A 26741-nucleotide genomic window follows, 5' to 3' on the forward strand; every position below is an offset into this window, starting at 1 on the left:
TTAAATGGAAAACGCCCCCAAAACAGACTGTTTGAATCAGAGGATGAGAAACAGGGTGGGAAAAGGTCATAAATCACTAGATTTTAAAAGTTTTTCTTAAAAAAATATATATTAATACTATAATTGCACCTAAGGGAACATAATAATACAATAAAAAAAACCATGTCATGACCCCTTTAAATCAGGTGAGAAGTTTATTCCTCAAACAGACGGTACACGAATGTGGTTACTTTATTAGTTTGCCTAGTAAAGGTGACCAGGCCAATTATTGACTGAGTTTTTAATAATAGATCCCTGTGTGGAGCTTCATTTGTCACTAATTTTTTTTTAGTTTGTTTAGATGAAGACATAATATGTCTTGTGAGTACATCTGTCAGATACACTGCAGAGTTGTTGTTTAATACAGAGATACTGGTGATATTCCTGGACAATTGATAAACTGCCTGTTACTGATGAACAATGCTGTGTGTTTTTCAGAGTTTAGATGAATATGTGGCTGCTTTGTTAACCCTTAAGCAGAAAATCATCGACACAGAGTGAGTGAATGTCTGATTGAGGAAGTATTCCAGCATGGTAATCTGAATATGAAACATAACATTTGATTGACTTGTTTTAAGATGCGGAATTGTCAAAACAAACAAACGATCGTCCTGTAATCTTTTGCTATTTTTATTTCAGCCGCCTCTTGAGTCAATACAAAGAGAAGTGTGATGATATCCTTTTAAATCTATTCTGGGCAATATCATATTCTTGTCAGCTTGTTGATTTACTTAAAAAAATCTGTCATATATTTGTAAAACATGATTATTTTCGTCAGAAACATTTGGTTTTGCTGCTGCTTCTCATTTAAGACTTGGCAGGAAACGCCTACTGTTATGATTGGCTCTTTGCTCTTGACTGATCTGCTCTCTCACTGCTCACCACTACTGGGCGGAGTTGTTTTGTTAGCTTGGTTTCAACAAATGCAGTGAGAAGTTTTGAGTTATTAAACTAACAGTATGCTTTTATTGCATTGTGACCTCTTATTAGGGATGCACCAATACGATACTGAAGCTTTTAGACGGATCGGGTATCGGTCCGTCGAGCCCGATCCAAATCTGATACTGTGTGTTTGTCATGTTCGTTACTGTCAAGCTCCAAAAATGACATAAAATAACCATAAAAACACAATTAAAGTAGTTCATATGACTTATTCAAAGCCACTTGAAGATGGGCAATAGCTCTGTGAATCACAAAAGGCTGTTTAATAAGTAAATATACAGTATGTGCAGCGTTAGTGAATGGTGCTGCTCTAATGACACAAACTCACACACATGCTGGTGATGCACTCCTTCACAGCGGTGCACAATATTTGAGTGCTACTCATGAACAGCATCTCAGATGTAGATGCTCAATAGTTCGGTTCACATATAATATGCATTTAGAACGGCATACTATTAAACTACTGTGAACTTGCCTACAAACAGACACATACAGGACATCCTGGAGAGTTCAGTATGTCAAAATAAAAGCGTGATTTTTTTTAAAAGATTTAAATATATTACTATAATAATAATATTATTAACAATTTATTGTCATCATTATTATTTGTTTACAATTTTGAATGGGTTCCAATAAATACATTGTGAATTTTGACTGACTTAAATTGAACACAAAAAAATAAATAAAAAGAGATTTGAATTCTTTAAAAACCAGATACAAGTTGAAACATTTTTTGGGGGGAAAAAAGAGAGGCAAAAATGAAACACTGGTTCCTTTTCTACTGAAGACTGGAATTACTGTTAATTTTGTGCTACATTATCCTGAATACTAGTGAATAATAAAGTGTTTCTTTATAAGCTATACATTTATGTTGAAATAATGTGTAGTTAGAGGTTTGTGTCTCTTTACATATTCAAGAGGACTCCCAATTACTTCCAAACAATAATGTAAAGATATTCTAAACTGATTATGCCATAAAACAACACTGGTATCGGATCAGGATCGGCCGAAACTGAGATTTCCGATATCGGAATCTGAAGAGAAAAAGTGCTATTGGTGCATCCCTACCTCTTATATGTTAAAATATCAAGTACAATGTGATTTCTCATGTCATGACCCCTTTAATGAACAAGAATCTGAAATCGAAGCAAAAAAAAAAAAAAAAGTATATTCGATGTATCCATCTCTGTTTTCCTTGACCAGAAATTACAGCTTCAGAAATCACAAAGGTAAGATTTGATTTTTTTGAATTTCTAAAAGTTATGTGTGTAATTTCTGTGCAATTAATGTCAAAAAACTGAATTGCAAAAATAATGACTGTAACAGGTTTCCAGAGCACTTACCTGTCTTCCATTGGCCATAAAACAGAGAATCCCACCTGACATCCATGCCATTAGTTGAGCCAATGCTGCTATGTCAGAATTTTCAAAAATAAAATAAACAAGAATGGTATCCATGTCGTTGTCACTGCATAAGCTAATATAGGAGAATATTTTAACAGGGAAAAATAGCATAATTCACCTTTACCTGTAAAGTTTATTATTATTTTTATGAAATTGGTATTTGGAAAAACATATACAAATTGTGTTTCTTTGTTTCGTAGAGAGAGCAGTAAACTGCACAGACAGCTGGATGAGGTGATGCTGAAGCTTGAGCCCTTAGCGAATCAGACATTGGAGTATGAACAGATAAAGATAGAGCTGGAGAAAAATAAGGTATGTGTTGCCAAACATGCCAATAATGGCCAACCATCTCATAACTGTAAATTAAAACATCAAAAACAGTTGAATCATGTATTATAAGTTAGTAAAGCTGACTCTAACTGTTGATCGTTAGAGATATGTGCATGTTAGTTTCTCTCTTTCTTTTGTACAACAGGGTGATTTGAGATCTTACCAGCAGAAGTGTGAGGATGCTGACAATCTGAGAGCTTAAAATGCCCAGACACTCACTCTGTAAGACCGCTATACTTTAAAGGTGCACAACATTTTTTAAAGTGTTGTTTTTAGTGGTTGACTGAGATGTTTTTTTTTTAATGGCCGATGTCGATACCCAGAGAGCAGTGTTGACGATAGACTGATACAATGCTGATATATCACACAATTTGATATGGTAAATCACAAACATAAAATTGCTAGAAAAATAATAATAAACTCTTTAGCACTATATTTACTCAATTTTACACAAAACTAAAAAACGCTATATTTTAAATGGTAGATAGCAGTTTCTTCTGATTTCTGTTTAGTCATCAAATTTTAGTAATTTATTTGCACATGAAGAAATTGTTAATATATTAGGAAGAAGGAAATAACAGTAAACACAGTTGTCCATCATCCATGTATGGCATATCCACGTTAGCAATCGCATTTACTAAAAACAAATATTGAATCAAACCAATTGTACATACAGCGCATAGTGAATAAGACATTTACTTATAGTACACGTGAAGCACTTTTACCTTGGGCTGCATCTGAAAACATAGGCAGCTGACTTGCTACCTTGCTGCCTAATCAGTTAATGGCTCAACTGACATCTGTTTTGAATGAATGGAACTCTTAAGAAAACTGGTCTCCTAACAGTTTGAAAAGCACCTTATATTCATCATACCTCTGTACACACAGCCTTGATGTTGCACTCATGTGCTCGTGCGGATCCAGCGCGTGCCTGGATCGCCTGACAGTTTAAATGGCCTGGATCACCTGCTTGGATTGTCGTTATGATTTGTGAATCAGAGAAACTTTTGATCCTATTTCTGAAGTATTTTTTATTCTGGCTGATAGAATACGTACTTCAGAGGAAGATATTAGATGAGCGTTCAATGGGAAGACAATGCTGAAGTTGTGTGAGGTTGGTTTATTACTTCTGTTTGAACAAGATATCTGCATATTTGCAGATGGTATATAATAGAGGTTTTATTGATATTTGCCTTTTATCATTAGAAAAGTTACAGGGAACTGCTGAGGAGTGCCTATTAGAATACGTGCTTCAGAAATAAATAAATAAGCGTTGGATCTGCTGAAGTTGTGTGAGGTTGGTTTATTACATCTGTTTAAGCAAGATATGCGCATATTTGCAGACGTATATGATATTCGTTTTATTGATATTTGTCTTTTTATCATTAGAAAAGACAGTTAAAAGTTACAACTGTTGAGGAGAGAGAAGGAGAAGGAAACAGGCGAGCACTTAAACATTAAGAGCTCAAACGTATCTGCTGTGGCTCTGATATGCAAACCGTTTAAATGACACTGTGTTGCACAGCGGTCTATTATTGTAGTAACACGATGGCACGTAACAGCAAAACGAACAGTGACTGGATGTTTCCATGTCTCGGATGCTTCATATACAAGCAGGTGATTTTTGGCTTCCTCAAGAAAAAAATCAGCCAAAGGGCAAAATTTATCAGCCGATAATTAAGTCAGAATATAGTCCGATTTGGCATCATTCAAACACAATGGTTTTCATTTACAGATGCCTGTGTAAAATGCACAATTCACAGTCAGCCATCCATGAGTGAAAGTGTCATGTAACAGGGTGGTTGCATCCATGAGTGAAAGTGTCATGTAACAGGGTGTTACTGAGATTTATTTGAGTAGTATTCAGTTGGTCATGTGCTTCTAACATGGCTGCCCCCATGAGGGGACCCTCTCCATGTAGATTATAACGTTAGGCTTTTTTAAGGAGTTTATGTAGCATGAGTTTATACATGCATTATGTTTCAAAAAGACTATTTATTTCTTCTAGAGTATAACTTGAATGAGAAAAACATTTCTGAGTGCACCTTTAATTTCACAGTGGATTAGTTGCTTTTGTGATGTTGTCCTCTGCTCACATTATTCATATCTCTCTCCCCAGCAAAGGAAAACTTGAAGAATCCTTAAGGAATGCTGAGGGTATGTAGCACTTATTTTTAGATCAGGGCCTGTAAATCAGGAATCTCTGTGTGAGATCATATTCATCAGAATACAAAACATCAAAACTGAAACCAGATTTGAAACAAGAATCTGCACTCTCCTTCAATTCCTGGATGATTTTAGTTTTTCCCATTTACATGTCTGTGTTCCACTCACAGACACAGTGCACCGACAAAACGTGGAGAATGAAATGCTCAGAGCTGAAAAGAACACACTGGTGGACGATATCCAGAAAACTCAGGTTAGAGTTTTAACAATTTACCCACCCTGGGTTAACAATGAGCAACCCTGATTAAATCTTTTCTCAGGCCATAAAAGCTATACATACACTGTATGATTTTCCAATGCCTCCTATAGTTGAACGGTTAAATAAAAAAAACAGACCATTTAATTCTAAGGGCAAGTGAGAGAGGGTGAAATGTGTTCATGAAATGTGTCTTGCCTCATGGCTCTTTACTAACATTATAAGTGGACCTCAGGGAAGATAATGCTGTGTAGCTGGGGCCTGGGTAGCTCTGCGAGTAAAGACGCTGACTATCATCCCTGGAGTCGCGAGTTCGAATCCAAGGCGAGCTGAGTGACTCCAGTCAGGCTTCCTAAGCAACCAAATTGGCCCTGTTGCTGGGGAGGGTATAGTCACATAGTGCAACCTCCTCATGGTCGTTATAATGTGGTTCTTGCTCTCTGTGGGGCTTGTGGTAAGTTGTGCGTGGATGCCGCGGAGAATAGCGTGAAGTCTCCACTTGCTCTATGTTTCCGTGGTAACGTGCTCAACAAGCCACGTGATAAGATGCACGGATTGACTGTCTCGGATGTGGAGGCAACTGAGATTCGTCCTCCGCCACCCGGATTGAGGCGAGTCGCTTCACCACAATGAGGACTTGGAGTGCATCGGGAATTGGGCATTCCAAATTGGGTAGAAAATGGGAGAAAAAAAAAAATACTGTGTAGCTAGCATTCGTTTTTATGATTCTGCTGGATTTCGCTGATTTTGTTTGTTATTAAAGTGGTATATTGTCAAGTAAGTGGCTCTCTATCGCTCATTTCTCTCTCTCTCTCTCTCTCTCTCTCTCTCTCTCTCTCTCTCTCTCTCTCTCTCTATATATATATATATATATATATATATATATTAAAGCTGTAACTAATGATTATTTGGATAATTGATTAATCGAACGATTATTTGGTGATTATTGCAACGATTAATCATTAGCTCTTAAATGATTATTCAGCTTGTGCCATGACATAAAATGTTGTATATGACATTCACTGAATTAAAGGGGAAAAATACTTTTTATTAAGATTAATTCAGTAAAGACATTAACTGTAAAAAATCTGATTGTTATCAAGTGTTTTTGTCTTGTTTTCCATTTTTAAAATTGTCTAAAAATCCTTAAACCAGATTAAATTACTTGAGAAGCAGCTTATAAGATATTTAGACTTACTTTAGTATAATATAAGTGTATTTTGTGTATTGGTGTGTTTTTTCACTTTGTTATACTTCTGCGAGTGCAGTAAAGACAAAATATACTTTTATTCAAGGTCTATTCTCTAAAAGTGAGTCTAAATAATTGTAATATTATATTCAACATTCTCAGATAAAAAAATGTTCTTCTGCAGTACAGCTGCTAAAGGAAATGTACATTGTTTTAAAAGAGTTTTAGATATTTTTATTGGAAAACAAGCCAAAACAAAAACACATCAAAAATTTATTTTGTTGCAGTGTATAATGAGACTTCCTCTCTCACCTTTCTGTTCACTTAAATCCATCTTTAACTCACAAAAAAACTAACTCTTATTAATAAAGCTGCTTATTTTATTCACAATAACAAATGCACAGTGACATATTTTATGATTCAGTCGCGAGCCATCACATTATAATCTAGCTTTAACAAATGCGGGCTCGAGGGTTGAGTGTCCCCTTTCCCAGTTTCGGAGTTTGTAGTAAATTACATGATCTGCTTCCATATTATTTGAACATTAATAAAGCTATAACGCATTAAAACTGCATTTAAGATGTAACACTGGGGTGTTTCCTTTAAAGAGCTCCGACTCCACTTATTCCATGAGAGTGCTTCTGTATTTACTTATTATTTTTTTTTTTTATAATTCCCTTGTACTTTATGATCTACATCACCTGAAGCTGTAAAAGTTTAGAGTGCATCTGGACTGTGATCTGTGTAATTCTTCCTCTCCTCAGTCAGATGCGAGCTGCAGTGCTGCTCTCACGCGTCATCATTAGAGTTTAATGTGATCTCATGTTACGTTAAATGAGATCAGATTACTACTGGGCAATTAAGTTTTTTTTATTGTCGACTAATCGTTTCAGCCCTAATATATATATAATATTTTGAACAATTTCTTATTTATATTGGACTTTTGTAGACTTTATAAGGAAAGACTAATATATATATCCTTACTATGACAGGCACAGACACAAAGTCTACAAAAGTCCAAAATAAATAAGAAATTGTTCAACCAAAATCACAATATTATTCAGAATTCAGAGTTTGTGCATAAAGTGGGACCTTTAACTATAAACACATGCCCGAAACAAACCAGAGACTCTTATTTTGAAATCATGAATACAAGGCTCCGTTACAATACTTTACATTTTAGAATTTACCAATTTAACATTTGAAAGCCTATACAGTATATTCAGAATTTGTATTATTGTTTACAAAATATGATGTTGGGAGATGCGATGTATGTCATGGTGGGTAATGTTTCAATACACATTTTTTTCATGGTGGGTCATGTTTCAAGTCACATTTTTCTTTGCATGTTATTGCTTCAGTTTAGGATATGTGATTGTCTAATAAAAGTAACAAAACATGCATTAAAGTGAGGATAAAAATATGGATAATTATCATCAATGATTAAAGGTTTAGATACAGCAAATCCCCACGTGATTGTTTTTATTTCACCTCAAGAGTCCACTGTTATACTGCACAACCAATGCTCTCTAACTTTAGAATTGTCCAGCGCCAACCACAGAGAAACATTGGGATTTTGTTATTTTTGTTTATTATAATAATAATAATAAAAATAAATATAGCTGCGAGCAGCGATGGCGGGCCCAAGCCGGTGGCACCGCTACCCCCGTGCCTTTAGGGTTGCTGTGCACAATGGGCAATAACGTAACCTCGCTTTGACTGTCGAGAAGATGTGTGCTGTAGAGCTTGCATCAGTGTGGGCTCTGCAAAAGTGCGCATCGAGGGCACACATCGACCACAAAGTATGCGTGAGCACCCTTCTGATACCTAAAATGAAAAATGAGTTAATGGACACATGAAATAAGTACACAAGACTGAAAATTCATATGAAGTGTGCCATTTGGGACAGGGCCTATGACCGTGAACCACAATAGTCACATCTATGAGGTAATTCAAATGTAGAATAATTTTTTATGTCATAGGATGTCATAGGTCAATAGATTTTGCAGCACTTAAATGTGTTAATCCAGAAGGCCAGTATTTATCTGGAGGTCTTTGTACAGGTTTATTAATGTAATTATAATTTACGCACTGCTGAAGTTTCATCGAGATCAGTTAATGTATGCAGAAGTTATAACACACTTCCTTGATTTTATTCACCCTTTATGTGCTTTTTGGAGCTTCAAAGTTCATTTGCAATGTGTTCCACATTCAAACCAAAATATCTGACTTTCTGTTGGTCTGTTTGTTCACTTGAGAGACATGAGGGTGATTTCAAAGCATTTTGAAAGTGACACACTTCCTTCTGCCAGTTGGTGGCGCTATAACTTTGACTCACAATAGTCACATCCATGCGACCGGCCTCTTTCCGCGAACACACCACTGAAGTTTCATCGAGATCAGTTAATGTAGCAGAAGTTATAACACACTTCCTTGCTTTTATGCTCCCTTTATGTGCTTTTTGGAGCTTCAGAGTTCATTTGCAATGTGTTCCACATTCAAACCAAAATATCTGACTTTCTGTTGGTCTGTTTGTTCACTTGAGACATAAGAGGGTGATTTCAAAGCTTTTTGAAAGTGACACACTTCCTTCTGCCTGTTGGTGGCGCTATAACTTTGACTCACAATTAGTCACATCGATCGGCCTCTTCCAGCTGAACACTGCTGAAGTTTCATCGAGATCAGTTAATGTATGCAGAAGTTATAACACACTTCCTTGCTTTTATGCTCCATGTGCTTTTTGGAGCTTCAAAGATTCATTTGCAATGTGTTCTACATTCAAACCAAAATATCTGACTTTCTGTTGGTCTGAGCTAATTACTGTAAATTGGAAAGTTGTCCTGCTCCCTCCCCTCCATACACACACACACAAAGAATGGCAGGGGAAACTCTGTCTGTCAGAGAGAGAGAAAAACACAGATTGGGAGGGGGCACTCTGTCTGTCAGAGAGAGAAAAATTCCAAGAAATCCACATTCAAACCACAATATCTGACTTTCTGTTGGTCGGAGCTAATGACTGTAAATTAGAAAGTTGTTGGCTCGACGAGAACAATATACACGCCGAGTTTTGTAACTGTAGATAGAATTAACTAAGTTATAACACACTTTATGTGTCCTTTTTTAGTCCTAAATCAATTTCCTCGCCACGGCCAAACCGTTCGAGATATAAAAAAATCCGTCCGGAATGTAGCATCCTCAATGTCTTGACTTCATGCCGACCGAGTTTGGTGGCGATTGGATTCATTCTCTAGGAGGAATATATAATTCCAGAGCATGTGTTTCCAAACAACCCATAATAGCTGACTTCCTGTTGGGCTGGCGTAAAACTTAGAGCACAAAATTTGTTCGGCCCGATGAGATCTACAAGTGTACCGAGTTTCATATTATTACATGCAAGCATGTTTGATATATGGACAAGTGTTCGAATCCCATTCCAGGGGGCGCTGTCGAGCCCCCCTCCCACGCCTGGGTACCATCTTCGGCCCGGCCCTGTTGGCCACGGGTTCTGACCCGTGTGCAAAGTTTCAAGAGTTTTCGAGCACGTTAAGGGCCCCAAAACCTTGAAAAACTAAAATAAAAGCATTCTCACTCAACAGCCAAATCATCCCCCTCCCCCCAGACACAGAGAGACGTAGGGTCAGTGAGAGAGGCAGAGAAAATTCTCCAAATCATCCACATTCAAACCAAAATATCTGACTTTCTGTTGGTCTGAGCTAATGACTTTAAATTAGAAAGTTGTCCGGCTCGATGAGACCAATATAATTGAGTTTTGTGACTGTGGGTCAAAGTTTAAAACCAACCCCCTCACTTTTGTCAAAAGGTGGCGCTACTGAGCCCCTGCACCACGCCCGTTTCTGAAACTTTGCACATGTCTACTGGCTAATAAATGTGATGTGTCTGTCGAGTTTCATGCAATTTCAAGTATGCTAAGAGTCTCAAAAGCATCAAAAAAGAATATTCAAGTTTGAAGCGTTGCCGCGGCAACAGTATCGAAGATATCAATAATCCTTTCATACGTCTACATCTGCCGTGTGTTTACATTATACACCTAAAGTTTTAAGTAAATCGGGTAAAAATAAGAGGGTGATTTCAAAGCATTTTGAAAGTGACACACTTCCTTCTGCCAGTTGGTGGCGCTATAACTTTGACTCACAATAGTCACATCCATGCGATCGGCCTGTTACAGCGAACACACTGCTGAAGTTTCATCGAGATCAATTAATGTATGCAGAAGTTATAACACACTTACTGTTTCTCTTTTCGCGCCATCATTTCGTTTCCTCGCCACGGCCAAACCGTTCGAGATATCAAAAATCCGCCGGCAATTTTTCATCCTCAATGTCTTCATGCTGACCGAGTTTCGTGGCGATTGGTGGAATTCTCTAGGAGGAGTATTGCAAATTCCATTGCATGCGTTTTCCAAACAACCCTAAATAGATGATTTCCTGTTGGGCTGGGGTAAAAAGTAAAAGTATGAAGGATATATGAAACGATGAGATCTATATGTGTACCGAGTTTCATATTATTACATGCAAGCGTGTTTGATTTATGGACCAAGTTTTCGGACCCTGTTCCAGGGGGCGCTGTCGAGCCCCCCTGCCACGCCCGGGTACCAGCTTCAGCCCGGCCCTAATGGCCACGGGTTCTGACCCGTGTGCAAAGTTTCAAGAGTTTTCGAGCACGTTAAGAGCCCCAAAAGTGCCCCAATATTCGTAAGAAAAATAATATCCTAACGAAAACAATAGGGCCTTGCCTTTTCAAGGCTTGGGCACTAATAATAATAAATTACAAATTTAACGATCAACAGATTTTTGCCAAAACACAATAGTTTTAAAAGCAACTATCGGCACTGATTCATTGGTAAAACCGTCATATATGTCTACCTCTACTAGAGACTCTTGGGGTTTTACATTAGTGTATTGTATCATTATGGCTTCAATCATTTTGGGGTTTGTTGATTTCCAGGATTCCCTCAGGGAATATCAGCAGATCACTGAGGAGCTTGAGAATCACAAGTTGGAGAATGCCAAGACAATGATTATGTAAGTCTTACTGGGTCTGTTATAGTCATAATAAACAAACATATTTGTACTACTGAAATGCTATTCTGATATATATAGATACAGTTGAAGTCAGAAGTTTACATACACTTAGTTTGTAGTCATTAAACGTCATTGTTTTTAACCACTCCACTGATTTCAGCATACTGTAGATTTGGCTAATTGTTTAGGAAATCTACTTTGTTCATGACACAATTAATTTTTCCAACAATAGTTTACAGACAGATTGTTTCACTCTTAATTGATTACATCACAATTCCAGTGGGTCAAAAGTTTACATACACAAAGTTAACTGTGCCTCTAAGCAGCTTGGAAAGTTCCAGAAAATCATGTTAAGCCTTTAAGCTATTATCCAGTTAGCTTCTGATTGGCTAATTGGAGTCAATTGGTGGTGCCTGTTTATGTATTTTAAGGCCTACCTTCAAACTCCGTTCCTCTTTGAATGACATCATGGGAAAATCAAAAGAAAATCAGCCAGGAAAATTGTGGACCTCCACAAGACTGGTTCATCCTTCAGAGCAAATTCCAAATGCCTGAAGGTACCACGTTCATCTGTACAAACATTAGTATGAAAGTATAAACACCACGCAGCCATCATACTGCTCAGGAAGGAGACTCATTCTGTCTCCTAGAGATGAACGTAGTTTGGTGTGAAAAGTGCAAATCAATCCCAGAACAACAGCAAATTACCTTGTGAAGATGCTGGAGGAAACAGGTAGACAAGTATCTATATCCACATTAAAACGAGTCCTATATCAACATAACATGAAAGGCTGCTCAGCAAGGAAGAATACACTGCTCTAAAACTACTCTACAGTTTGCAAGTGGGGAGAAAGATCTTAATTTTTGGAGAAATGTCCTCTGGACTGATGAAACAAAAATGAACTGTTTGGCCATAATGACCATTGTTATGTTTGGAGGAAAAAGGGTGAGGCTTGCTGTGAAGCATGGGGGTGGCAGCATTATGTTGTGGGATGCTTAGCTGCAGGAGGGACTGGTGCACTTCACAAAATAGATTGCATCATGAGAAAAAAAAATATGTAAATATATTGAAGCAACATTTCAAGACCAGGAAGTTAAAGCTCGGTCGAAAATGGGTCTTCCAAATGGACAAAGAGCCCAAGCATACCTCAAGTTGTGGCCAAATGGCTTGAGGACAACAAAGTCAAAGTATTGGAGTGGCCATCACGAAGCCCTGACCTCAATCCGAGAGAATTTGTGGGCAGAACTGAAAAAGCATGTGCGAGCAAGGAGGCCTACAAACCTGACTCAGTTACACCAATTCTGTCAGTTACTTGTGTATATATATATATATATATATATATATATATATATATATATATATATATATATATCACACACACACAGTGCCCCCACAATTATTGCCACCCCTGTTTAAGATGTGGTCGAGGAGTTCTAAAAATTCTCCTTTTTTTTTAAACAACATAGAACCCAAATGCAAAAAAAAGAGAAAAATCCAACCTTTTATTAAAGTACATTACTTTGGTGGTAAAAAAAAAAATCACACATTTAGAAAAAAAAAAACTTGAAATCATGTGTCCCACAATTATTGGCACCCCTAACAATTCCGCTGAAATATTTAATTGATTTTTTTTTTTTTAATATATATTTTTCTGTAGTTGCTAAAGTTGGACTGGGTATCTAGGAACTTTTAATTAGTAATTCATGATTTCCTGTTTCCCTGGGGTATAAATATGACATGACACAGAGGCCTAGTTCTCATACCAATTTGTCAACATGGCAAAGACAAGAGAACACACCATTCAAGTAAGGCAGATGTGTGTCGACCTTCATAAGTCAGGCAATGGCTACAAGAAAATAGCCACTCGCCTTAACTTGCCCGTATCTACAGTCAGAGGAATCTTTAAGAAGTTTAAAACAACTGGAACAGTGACAAACAAGGCTGGAAGAGGTCCCAAGTTTATCTTGCCACAACGCACAGTGAGGAGGATGGTAAGAGAAGTAAAAAAAAGTCCTAAGCTCACTGTCACAGAATTGCATCAAAGAGTGGCATCTTGGGGTCACAAAGTATCCAAAACAACAATCAGATGCTCTCTACATGCCAACAAGCTGTTTGGGAGGCATGCAAGGAAAAAGCCTTTTCTCACTAACACTCACAAACATCTGGAGTTTGCTAAGTGGCACTGGGTCTTCAACTGGGATCGTGTGCTTTGGTCAGATGAGACTAAGATTGAGCTTTTTGGCAACAAACACTCTAAGTGGGTCTGGCGTAAAACAAAAGATGAGTATGCCGAAAAGCACCTCATGCCCACCGTGAAGTGTGGTGGAGGATCTGTGATGCTGTGGGCCTGTTTCTCTTCCAAAGGCCCTGGGAACCTTGTTAGGGTGCATGGCATTATGAACGCTTTGAACTACCAGGACATTTTAAATAACCTGATGGCCTCTGCCAGAAAGCTGAAGATGGGTCGTCATTGGGTCTTTCAGCAGGATAATGATCCAAAACATGTGGCAAAATCTAAAATGGTTCAGCAGTCACAAACTCAAGGTCCTCCCATGGCCATCTCAGTCAAAGAAATTATGATCCAACGTGAATTTTCTTGATAAAAAATATGATCGTGTCTGATAAAAGGTGCATGTAAAATGGCCAGAAATATAATTTAAGCTTAATGTAAAGCTGACAATTTACACAAGGTTTATTTGTATTCATTCTACTCCAAACTTACTTCTCTGTCTGCTCGTATGAATGTAACATCATAAGAAATTGTTTCACTGCTGTTCAAATGCACTTTGGATCGCATCATTTATAAATGTTTTCCATCTGAAAGGACTAAATATGAAATTAAACAAATGACATTAAAATGCAAAGTAATTTCTTCAGTAATCAAAATACTTTTTGAATGTAACTGTATTCTAATGACCAATGATTTAAGTTATTATATCAGTATATCAGAATACAGTTACTTATATTTTATATTTTAAATACGTTATCCTGTTACATGTATTCTGTTACTCCCCAACACTGTATATACTGTATATATGTCTATCTAATATACAAAGGTGGCGCTATTGTGAATTAGCTGTATGGTATTTCAGCTGCAAAAAATTTATGTCCCAAGTTGCTGATGCTCTGTAATGTTTTTTTTTCTCCCTCAGGAAAGAAAACCTTGAGAATGAACTTCTGTTGTTGAAAGGTCAGTTTTTGTGCTGTTGCCATTACACTGCTTGAATGAAATGTAACTCTTATATATTTAGGAAATTGTATACAGTATATGTGGCCAAAAGTTTGGAATAATGTACAGATTTAGTTGTTTCTGAAGGAAATTGGTACTTTAATTCACCAAAGTGGCATTCAACAGATCAAAAAGTATAGTCAGGACATTACTGATGTAAAACAACAGCACCATCACTATTTGAGAAAGGTACATTTTTAATAAAAAAAGACAGGCCCCATTTCCAGCCGCCAACACCTTATCCTTGAGTAATCATGCTGAATTGATCATTTAATTCTAGAAAATCAAACACAGTTGAAATGAAGCTTAACATTGTCTTTGTGTTTGTTTTTGAGTTGCCACATTATACAATAGACTGGCTTGTCTTAAGGTCAAAATTAGGTCAAAAATGGCAAAAAAGAAACCGCTTTCTTTAGAAACTCATCAGTCAATCATTGTTTTGAGGAAGGAATGCTATACAATGCATGAAATTGCCAAAAAATTTAAGATTTCACTCAAAGGTGTACACAACAGTCTTCAAAAACAAAGGACAACTGACTCTAACAAGGACAGAAAGAGATGTGGAAGTCCAGATGTACAACTAAACAAGAGGATAAGTACATCAGAGTCTCTAGTTTGAGAAATAGACGCCTCACATGTCCTCCGCTGACAGCTTCATTGAATTCTACCCGATCAACACCAGTTTCATGTACAACAGTAAAGAGAAGACTCAGGAGGCCTTTATGGGAAGAATTGCAAAGAAAAAGCCACTTTTGAAACGGAAAAACAAAAAGAAAATGTTACGGTGGGCAAAGAAACCCAGACATTAGACAACAGATAATTGGAAAAGAGTGTTATGGATCTTGACCCCATTGAGCTGTTGTGGGATCAGCTAGACTATAAGGTGTGTGAGAAGTGCCCGACAAGACAACCACATCTATGGCAAGTGCTACAGGAAGTGTGGGGTGAAATGTCACCTGAGTATCTGGACAAACTGACAGCTAGAATACCAAGGATGTGCAAAGCTGTCATTGCTGTGTGGAGGATTATTTGATGAGAACACTGAGTTCTGAAAAATATTTTTCAATTTGTAATAGTAATTTTTCATGTTATTGATGTCCTGACTATATATTGTGATCAATGAATGCCACTTTAGTGAATAATAGTACCAAATTCGTTCCATAAGAACAAAACCTGTACATTACTACAAACTTGTGTGTGTGTGTATTAGCTAGCTAGCTCTGAACAAAATTAAGAGTTTCTCTGGATTTACTATTTATAGGTATGTGTTTGAGTAAAATTACAATTTTGTTTTATTCTATAAAGTACAGACAAGTTCAAAATAAAAATGACAACTGGTCAAAATAGCAAACAATATGCAGTTTTTTCAGACCTTGAAAAATGCAATGAAAACAAGTTCACATTTTTTTTTTTAAACACAATACTCCTGTTTTAACTTAGGAAGAGTTCAGAAATCAATATTTGGTAGAATAACCTCAGCAATGTGAAAGAATGGTAGAGAGCATGCCAAGACGCATGAAAGCTGTGATTGAAAATCAGGATTATTCCACCAAATATTGATTTCTGAACTCTTACTAAGTTAAAACATTAGGATTGTGTTGTTTAAAGAAATTATTTGAACTTGTTTTCATTGCATTATTCAAGGTCTGAAAGCTCTGCATATTTTCTGCAAATAAATGCTCTAAATGACAATATTTTTATTTGGAATTTGGGTGAAATGTTGTCAGTATAGAATAAAACTAACATTTTCATTTTACTTACGGTAAACACATACCTATAAATAGTAAATCCAGAGAAACTGATAATTTTGCAGTGGTCTCTAAATTGATTCCCGTATGTGTGTGAGACATTCTGTTAAAGCAAGTTTTGGATGATTTAATAATCCCCATACCTAAGCTTTTTACACCTCTCTCCAATATTTAGTTTAGTGCACTGTTTATATAACTCTGGTCTCATCTACTTTTATTTGTGCACAGAGACAAAGTTTCAACAGAACAATAAAATAAATGACCTAAAGAATGAGAATGAAAGGCTTGAAGAAATTCTGCACACAATACAGGTTGGAATTTTTCTTTTAGGCTGGATATCCACTGATGAAGTAAAAAATTCAACATTGTGAGAACTATTGTCATTGTTGATATAGTTTCCTTATTTTATTTAGCAAAGGCTAAACAAACTTGAGGAGGAGTTCAACAAAGGTATGACTAATGCACAATGACATGGATCTTGTATGTTGTTTTGAGCCATTGTTTTTAACCGTTAAGCAAAAAATATGTTTTATTTTAGAGAAAAGGAGTACGTCTTCCCAAACAGAGGCTGAACTGCAAATTGACAAAGGTATGCATTGTTTAAATCTGTTAGACTTTACTATTCGATTAAAACCGTGGGTATTTTGAAAGAAAGCAGTTCCTATGAAATGTCTGTACACCGTTGGCGATTGTTAATGTTTTCTTTTTAGGAAAAGTTAGAAAGCTTCTGGAAGAGCTCTGGCATTGCGCGGAACCTACATCACAAACCAAAGAAAGATTGCTTCTTAATGGTAAACATTCTTGTATTGATTGATCAAAATTGTCCTTCCATGTCTTAGACCTGAGATTAATTAAAATAGAGGCAACCTGGTTTTCTTCTACAGGAGAGCAAACACCCTTGAAAAACAAACTTAAAAGAACACCACCTCAACCACTGCTGGCTGATCAGTCCTTTAAGACAGATTTCTCATCCATCTCCAGGGAAGCTCAGTCCAGAAACTCACTTGCAATCTCCAAAACTCTCAAGCTCCACACTGAAAGCATCTCCAGAGATCAGTATGCTTAAATCATCACCTCAGAACATGAACAAGCAGATCAAAGAGCAATTAATAACCCCTGGCAGAAAGAGGAAAGTATGTTCATATGTGCTTGAACAAATTAACACCTGGACTGATGACGTTAATGAGTCCTCACTGAAGGAAAGGAATGATGGCGACTTGTTACATGGAAATTATTATTCAGATTTGGAGGACATTCAAGAGTGGTTCAAGCCTTTGCCCGCAGCTTTATCACCTGTTCGTAGCCCTTCAATAGAGCTGGTAAGTAAACCTTGTTTTGATAACATGGTTAGTCCAGTGTTTTTTGGAGTTTGCAGTGACAGTCCATCTGAATGGCGATGCAATTTAGAACTATGATTTCCAGAGAGATTCAATGGACTTGAGACTTTTGACATTTTCTTTGAGTTGAAGACTTGACTATGTAAACATTACAATACTTTAGACTTGACTTAAGGGGTGTTCACACTGGGCTTTGAATGCAATTTATTAATTTTTTTTCTATAAAAATATTGTTGGAGCTTTAAAAAATGTATTCTTTAAATTAAAAGGTCAGCGTGTGACTTTCGATCTTCTATTGTTTTGATTATCACCAAATGTAAACTTTCGATACATAGCATTGTGCGAAATTTCTCTGCATGAGGTTGCGTTTCTGGTCTTTTGTGTTTGAATGGGAGTGATCGATGCGCAAAGTGTAATGTGACCGCCCCTTTAGAGTTGTGTGACTGCAGCGGGGCTTACGACGGAGAGAATGCAGTGTTTTATTAACAAGCTCTTCCTAATTTTATCTATAAATGTACTAATGTAAAATAATTAGAACCTGAGATTATACTAAAATGCTATTTGTCATTTTGACAAAAAAACATGAGAAAGAAAACCAAATATGATATGTAAAACTGAATAAGCACATCAGTTTTCAAATCAGCCATCGTTATGTGCCTTCTCTCTCTTTCTCTCTATTCAATAGTAAAGAATTAATAATTGTGTTGTGGGCAAGTAGTTCCTAACTTTTAAAACTGGCTTACAAACTTTAGCTATTTTACTGTCTGATCAGTAGTGATGATGAATTATTTTTTTGTTTCAGGTCAGCCTTAATGACAATCAGCCAGAGCAGGAATATCAATTAAATAATGGGAAACCTGAAGCGCTATCAAGCATACATTTTGATACTCTTGAAAACAACACAAAAATAGAAATCTTCAGATATCAAAGATCTGAAATCATTAATGACTCTCTTGTCCCCAAGCAAGCTTAAAACAAAATCAGCTTTATCTGATGATGTGGACCTTCAAAACACATCATCGGACAGTCAATACATGGAGGTAGAGGATATGTTAAAAGTAAATCATAACTGTGTGGGACAAAACCAAAAGCAGACCAAAAAACCATATGTAGAACGAGTGGAGAATTCCTTAGAAAATGACATAAAACAAACTGCAGTCGAGCTTCGGCTGATGAATCAAAACAATGACAGAACACAATTAAAGGAGACAAAAGTCACAAATGATATTAGAAATCTACCAGAAAACTCTGTTCCTCAGCAGCATATTGAACCTGACCCAATGTCCATCAATTCTGTTGAATCTGCAGAATCCAAAAGTTCTCAGGGACAACCTAATGAAGCATTGATGTCAAAGTTCAAAAGCATTTCAAGGCTAATTGAAGTTAACTCTTGTAAGAGGAATGAGGAATTAGAAAGCTTTACACTCCTGGAAATAAGGACTGTTGCAGACATATCAACACATGACATTCAGAACATCCATAGTAACAAGGTAGCAACTGAGGATAGCAGTTGAAAGCCTACAGAATATCAGAAGTGTATGGATGAGAGAGAAAATGGAGGTGCTTGCTTGTTGAGGTCCTTGAAAGATGAAGAATCATCATCATCATCATCAGAAGATGAAGGGTTCTTGGGTTTGAAGAGAAAGGTTAGAGGGATTCGCTCAAGGTCTGAAGCAATAACCCCCTCAGAAGACTTTGACGTTGTGTGTGAGAGTAGGAAGTGTTCGTCACTGAAGCAAATGTCCAAAGAAGAGCATCAAAGATCGTATACAGAAAGCAGAGAATTATTGCACACTGGACTTTCCACCATAATCAAGTCTGATGACGAAAGAGGGTCTGAACCACCAGTAAATGACAAAACTGTTCCAACAGTTTGCAAGTTACTCAGTCAAGAACGTAACCTTAAGAATACTGAAGTAGATGATTCAGAGAACCCAAGAAAAATCTCACCTGAATTCAGCACCAGATATCGTGAACGGAACAATTAAATGTCAACTGATGTCCTTAGCTCTTGCATTGAAAATTTGGTCAGTGAAGTTTCTAACCAAAAGGGAACATCAGGAGAGACTTCATTGGATAGTCTTGAGGGTACCAGCACACCATGCCACGTGTCTCCTGAACCAAGAAGTTCTTCCTTTAAGAAAGATTTAGAGAACAAGGGTAATACTTGTTCCAGATCTCAACACCAAAGCTCCAATTACACCATCCTCTTATTTATCTCTTGGAAGAGAGCGGACAGAGATGGGTCCACCCCTACCTCCAGTTGTTCTTCCTCTCACTGCAACTCCTCCAAGATTTGGAAAGCACCACACTCCTTTAAAGCCTACTACATCATCCTCAATATTACCAACGGATCGACCAAAGTCTCCTAAGATGTTCCCGTCAGTGCCTGTCATTGAGTCAGCTCTTCCAAATGCATCCAAAATGTTGCCATGTTTGACCACTCTATCACCTTCTTCTGGAGTTCCTTCACCACTGCAGTTTGGATCAGCTACTCCGAAACATGCTGTTCCAGTACCAGGAAGACTCCCATCATCTGCCTTATCCTCCTCACCTCCTTCTGCTTCTCAGGAGAATTCCATGCAGATGCTGGATACTATGTATCCTGAGCTCTCTGCACATGCCCGCACTCTAAACATACTCCGTGGTAACGTTAACCTGAACAGAGCTGGCAATGAGAATGGTGCCTCCCATCTGTTAACCAGATATCAGGAAATAAATCGATCAGTTCTTCATCCACTGCATTCACCAAAACAGAGCAGAAACCAAAAAGGACCGGTGTGAATATGCTTTTGCCAAAGAGTGCTCAAAAACTCAGACTTGACAACTGTTCACCTGCTCCTCCTGGTGTGGCTTCTCCTACTGAACAACTAATGGAATATCAACCAGTCGTTAAAACCGAGACTCTTGAATCTTGCCAAAAATGTAAAATCTGTCAAGATGACCAGAACATTGAGGAAAAGGCAGACAACAAGAGAAATGACAAGCAGTTCCAGATCTCAGATGCACTTGCCAAAATAGGGATGTCATGTTTTGAAGTATTGCCTGTTGTCAAGAGCCATGTGTTTCTAGGGAGAATATCCCAGGTGCCGATTTTGATTGATGAAGAAAAGGCTGTCATTACTGATTTCTGTGTAAATAAGGTAAGCATCCATGCTATTGTTAAATGGAGATGGTTGTTAATACTAGTTAATAAACCTTGAAGACATTGATGCATCTTTTTTCTGTTTCATCAGTCTTCAGCAGAAGAGCTCATGTCTGCCATCTTGACAAAATTGAAGGAAAGGAATATTCTTAGTTGTGAATATTTACAAGCTCTCTGTAGAGTCTACACTGGGTTATGCCGTCAAATAGGGGACTATGTGAAAGCCCATGCCTTTGCATACAACATCCTTAAAGAGGGTGAGTTTATAACAACTAATTCCATGATGTTTATCTTCATTGAACTGGATAATTCCGGTGGTTTAACCTAGTACAACTCCTGGCAAAAATTATGGAATCGTCAACAAACAAAATGACAATTGGTACTTTATTGTTCTTCCTCTGGCTTCATGACAGCCTGAATTATTTGAGGCATGGACTTAACTAATAAAAACAATAATCTCCATCAAGCTGGTTCCAACTTTCTTGAATAGCAGTTGACAGATCTGCTTTGCAGGATGGAGCCTTGTCATGGACCAATTTCCTTCATCACAAACCTATTTTCTAATGATGGAATGAGAAAAGTGTCCAAAATCTCAATGTATACCTGCACATTGACTGTTGAGGTTATGATTGCCATCTCCCCTGGTCCTTTACCTGACATGCAACCCCATATCATAAATGACTGGGGAAATTTGATTGTTTTCTTCAGATGGTCATCTTTATATGTTTCATTTCATCAATGGCACCAGACAAAAGTTCCAGCATCATCGCCTTGGATCTCTCATCAATGATTATCACTCATCCAATTATTCACAGTCCATGATTGGTTCTCTTTAGCCCACAGTAGCCTTGTTTTCTTCTGTTTAGGTGTTTGTGCTGGTTTTTGATTGGCTTATCTATATGTAAATCCCATTTCATTCAGCATTTCATTCGATTTTAAATTTTTTTTTTTTAAGTTCTCTCACAAACAGTGACTCCTCTTTCTGCCCATTGTTGTGCGTTTTCTATCCTGATGCTTTGACGGCTTCCTTGTTCTACCCGTATGTTTTCCTTTTATAACCTTCCCATTTTGTTTGTACTTGCACCAAATTTTGGACACAGCTGACTGGGAACAACCAACTTCTTTTGCCACACTCCATTTTGGATTTCCTTAAAGGAGTTTTATAATCCTTTCCATTGTTTCAATTGACAACTCTCTTGTTGGGGACATGTTTCCTTTCAATTAGCCAAGTTCAACAGCTCGTTAAGGTCTGTAAGCACACTCTTTTAACGGCAGACTAATTTGTATTTTTAGACTTGTGCATGTATTTGTTTAAGAAATGCAAATTATAAGGTGATTCCATAAGTTTTTCCTCAACATTGAGTGATTCCATAATGTTTTCCTCTATTTGATCTGGACAAAAATATGCCATTATTTAAAATAATGTATGCGTTTCATGTAGCCAGAATGTTCAGCTATTAAACATCCTCCAAGTGTGGTGGTTCCATAATTTTGCAAGGGGTTGTTTTACTAGTGTCGGGTCTCAGTGTGCTTATTTTAAAAAGTACCATAAGCTTGTAACAAGCTTTGTCTTAAAATGTATTTATTTATTCATTCAGTCCTGTTTCTTTACTCACAGATTTACCTGATGCCCCTAAGCTAATCTTGTTCATGGTCACAGCATGGCCAAGTGTGCTTTTCCATGAGACCACATTGTGCAAAGCCATCCACACCATAGCCAAGCTAAAATCAGACAGAGAAATGTTGGAGTACCTCACTAAATATCTGCACTGGGATAAGGTTTGAAGTGTTATCTTTTGCCTACAGTCTCTAATTGAGTATGTTTACATGGGCAGTTATCATCAAACTACTGTGGTTTTTGTGTTGTCGCACACCAGTCTGAATCGCTCTGTTCAAGTACACATGACACTATGCGCAATTGAATTGCTGAAGAAAGGACGTCAGCTGAGAAGGTGACATAGATGTTTTCCCTGTTAACCATATGAATCATAGTAGCGTGTCGAAGTAGTCAGCTACAGTAAGACCCACACAACAGTCACAACAAACATGGACAAGCCATGTGCATTTCTTACATTTTTTTACGTGTATATTTTGGTTCGTATCAGATGTACGCTTATCCATTGTGATTATGGTGATGTCCGAAGTTGGAAGACAATACTATTTGCTCCTTGATTGTTCTTACTATATGTAATAATAATGCATTTCGAAGGGAGAACTATCATATTAGCCATGCTGTAAGATGGCATTAAACAATTTCCAATAAGAAGGAATTCTGACTAAATGTTATTTTAAACCCCAAACCTTTTAGCCCTCCAAAGATCTCACAGTAGATGGTTTAGTCTGCTATGGGAATAGGGTTGATTACTTCTGTGTTGTTTTTGCCCTTCTCTGCTTTGAATTGAGTTTGACTTCTGGTTGAAATACACGTCACACTGCATGCACATAACGGCAAGTCCTTTTACAGACTGTTTGAAGTGTATAAATGCTAGACAGAACTGCTCTACAACTGCATTATCTAGGTCTTCACAAAATAGACTGGTGCGATTTCAGTCTGTCTAGCATGTTTACATGACCTTTTAAAAAGACAAATTATTGCTTTAATCCAACTGAAATCAGACTTATAAAGTGCATGTAAACACACTTATTGATGACTGAAGTCAACAACACTACACATCCCCTTCACAATATTTGGTATTACTCTGCAATGAATTAAAACAGTGCTTGGATGTAATTTTATGTGATATTTGTGTTTAAATAACCTTTTATCTTATTTTCTAGAGCCCCCCCTTATGATATCCAAAAAATAATCAGCAGCACTCTGAAGGCCCTTCAAGAAGACAAAGATTTGACATTCCAGAAGCATGATCGCCATGGTGATGACCTTTGCCAAACTACTTGGGAATACATTTACACATTAGATCTCCTGTGTACACATATGAAGTGGAAGTGGACACACGACTGTATTATTGGGTAAAATTTAGCTACTTCCCACAGAATGTTAAATCATTTAGTATTTTCATTTTTTTTTTAAATTAATACATTTTATAATGGCCTGTTTTAATTAAATAGAAAAGAGCTTTGGCCCATCATGAACACATGGGTGACACAGCCAAAGCCTCAACAAACCCCAGTTCGGGATATTTCTGTAGCAGCTATTCTGCGATTGATTGGTGAGTTAATGAATTTGCTTAAAATTATTTGAGTAATTTTTTTTTATTAACAAAATGTTTGATAAAATAAGAAAACTATCAAGTTAAAGCTGAAGCATGCACCTTTTTCATTGTCAAAATACTTCTATCAGAGCTTAATATACAGATAAGTAAAACCTCTTTCACACTCGAATCGGAATTGGTGCATATTTTCTTCGGCACACATTTTAACAGATTAGAGCATTCACATTGAAGTGGCGTGAGTGGCAGGTTCGTTGATTCTATATTTGCTCCGCTGCTCACGCTGAATTAAAGTGCCAGTGCAACGTTGATTGACATCATAAGGGTGAGTTGATATGAAAAAAACAGATATTGCACAGAATAAGGATGCATTTGTAGTCTAGTGTGTTTTTGTATTAAGTACAGATCGAAGGAAAGCAAAATAAAATAATAAAAAACATTTAAATGACACAAAAACCAAATGTAATTATTTAGCTTAGGCAGACATAGGGTTTTATCATTTAAAACTAAAAAAGTCGTAGCCTTCAACAAAACAAAAGTAACCTATATACTTTTAAATAGAGAGCAGGTCTAAAGGGTTAAAAGCAACACATACACAGCCCATTACTAACAGCTGAAGTAAGCAAATGAACACGACAGCGGGTGTGGTCGGTAAATTCAAAACTTACATCCATCTTGTATTGAAAGACACTTCCATTGAAGTGTTCTATTACTCAACTTTTGACAGTAAGGATTAATTAACAAAGGAAAAAGTGGGATGCTGTTCCTGGCTGCATGTGAACATGGTGATTTAACACTCTTGGAAGTGCGTCCTTTTTGTGAGGAGAGTACTCAACACTCAAAAGTTGTGGATGTTGTTTGAACAAAAAGATTTCACTATTCAATTGTTGAGCATAATTACGTATTTCTGTCTATATTAGTAAGCTATAGTATTAAGTGTGACTGCCAAACAGAGTTATCAAACCATCTTGTCTTGTGCAAAACAACGTCCAGGCTCATGATCCTCCCCCTTCCACTAAATAATGATGTTTAAAAATGAGCAGAGCTCATTGTGTTGTCTGTTACTACATGAAATAATTCTACACGACGATCATGTTTGTAACACTTAACAATAGCTCAATCCTGATAACCATTTTATTTTCTGTGAAGAGGACAGCGGTTTCTGCAGCAGAAGCGCTGCTGGTGTTAAAGCACATGCTTTGTTTGCAGCGTCATTGTCTCAATGCACTGCTTCAGTTCTGCTCAAACACCGCTATGTGAAAGAGGCTTAAGTCATTCAGAGGTTTATTTTCTCAACTTTAAACCCTTTGTCTCTGTGGCACCATAAAATCCCTGTGTTTGGTTAGATTGTCCCGCTTAGGGGCGGGACAATCTGACAGTTCATACTTCCAACAATAGCAGACGAGGGGCTTATTCTGAAAGCTGTTGTGAAAATATTGTTTATTTTTGCAATTCCGTTCGGTGTTGGTAGTGTTGCAAGTATTACATAAGCTTTAAATGATAAACTTGGTTAATTTTCGAATTTGCATAAAAATAATTTTAAATAGTTTTATAAAATAGGTAACATTTAAATAAGTTATATTAACAAATTATTGAATTAACCAAGCAGTTTAAGCCATTAAATATTTTTACATTTTATTTCTATACAATAAAAAGTTAAAATGTTATCATTTAAGTGTAAAAAAGAAAATAAGTTAAAATACAATTTCCAATTAAAAGGGATTGAAAAGGCCATGCGTAATATAAAAATCGAGCCCTTTGAAACATGAGTCAAACTTTGCTTTTATCTTTTGCTTTAATATTTTGTTTCTCTCTTTTCCCAGGACGACTTGGCCAGTTAGGGATGAAGCAGAGGCTATACAAATCAGTCCAAAATGTAGCAAAAGCCATAAACCTTTGGAAAACATGGAATTACAGAAGGTACTGAACATGTACTAATGAAACACTTCTGTAATTGCGGTATTAAACAATATGCATAGTTTCATTTGATATTTTTAAAGGTTGTGTAAACCTACATTTTTTGTGTGAGCAGCCCACACCCTTAAAAACAACTACTAACCACTTGTTATGATCGCAGGTGTACCAAAAGAGGTGCAGTTATCTGCAGTCTATGCCATTTATGACCTGGCACCCTGCAACCCCAAAGATGCTCTAAAGGCTCTGGCATCATGGCGGAGTGAAACCACACAGCCAGTACCCCCTGCTGTGACAAGCTGCATCACACAGATCGGTTCACTCTGTCGCCAAATAAAATCCTGAACCTGTATTTTTAAATCTGCTCACACTCTTTATGAGCATTCTTCTACAAATGTGACTGGGAACTTGCTCTGAAAAATATGCTACAGAATATGTGTTCGCTACAGAATATGTGTTCATTACAGAAAAACAATTTTGCCATTCTTGTACATTTTGTATGTATATTAAAGATATTAAGTTTATATACCATAAAGAGCATTTGTATGAACTTGACAATCTGGTTGTGAATTTGACTTGACAAATTTGTCATTATCACCATTTAATAACTTTCAACATTTAACATGTATGATTTGTTTATTTCTTAGTTTCTTGTTTTTGGGCTGGAGTTTTTTTTTTTTTGGTCTATTCCGAAACAAAGATTTGCTCGTCGTTTGATTGGGTCGTGTTTGTGTATGTGTGTGTGTGTGTGTGTGTGTGTGTGTATGTGTGTGTGTGTATGTATATATATATATATATATGTATATACACACACACACACGTACACACAC

The 26741-nt window shown here is 37.0% G+C and overlaps 1 pseudogene; it reads left to right on the top strand.

Annotated features, from left to right (window-relative positions):
• The first annotated feature begins 167 nt into the window (after positions 1-167).
• On the top strand, positions 168-26256 carry LOC127657619 (little elongation complex subunit 1-like; annotated as a pseudogene).
• The last annotated feature ends 485 nt before the right edge of the window (positions 26257-26741 follow it).

The sequence above is a fragment of the Xyrauchen texanus genome, chromosome 17, assembly GCF_025860055.1.
Source record: "Xyrauchen texanus isolate HMW12.3.18 chromosome 17, RBS_HiC_50CHRs, whole genome shotgun sequence".
Classification (NCBI taxonomy): domain Eukaryota; kingdom Metazoa; phylum Chordata; class Actinopteri; order Cypriniformes; family Catostomidae; genus Xyrauchen; species Xyrauchen texanus.